The sequence below is a fragment of the Penaeus monodon genome, chromosome 31 (genome assembly GCF_015228065.2).
Source record: "Penaeus monodon isolate SGIC_2016 chromosome 31, NSTDA_Pmon_1, whole genome shotgun sequence".
In the NCBI taxonomy this organism is placed as follows: Eukaryota; Metazoa; Arthropoda; class Malacostraca; order Decapoda; family Penaeidae; genus Penaeus; species Penaeus monodon.
This window is the reverse complement of record NC_051416.1, coordinates 30833835-30834215: the sequence shown is the minus strand read 5'-3', so window position 1 is coordinate 30834215 and position 381 is coordinate 30833835. Positions and strand designations below refer to the sequence as shown.

The 381-nt window shown below is 32.0% G+C and overlaps 1 protein-coding gene across 3 annotated transcripts in view; it reads right to left on the bottom strand.

The window, feature by feature from the left end:
- Nucleotides 1-381, bottom strand: part of LOC119593164 (m7GpppN-mRNA hydrolase-like) — a 17569-nt gene that overhangs the window by 2656 nt on the left and 14532 nt on the right. The window lies entirely within an intron of this gene.

Here is a 381-nt window from a genome sequence, read left to right as displayed (position 1 = left end):
GATTTTAAAATTTTGTTTACTTGGCACAATGCCAATTCTCTCAAGTTGCCATGGAAAAAAATGTTACACTATTACTATCAACTGTGCACAGCAAACAAAACATACTTAGACTATTATAAGCTAACTATGGCTACAGTGCCAAGTTAGCTTGTTGAGAAACAAAATTTGATGAGCACATACACATCCTATCAAAATTGATTCTATCAGCATAAATAGAGCTAAAAAGGGGGAAAACCTTTCAAGGGAAATTTATATCAATAACTATGGCTAGAGAAGGAGAAAGCATTGTTGTTACTGTCATTCAACAAGAAATAAGTCTAAACTTGAATAGATTAAAATTACTCTTCCAAAGGCATAAAGATATTCAGAATATCATCATCC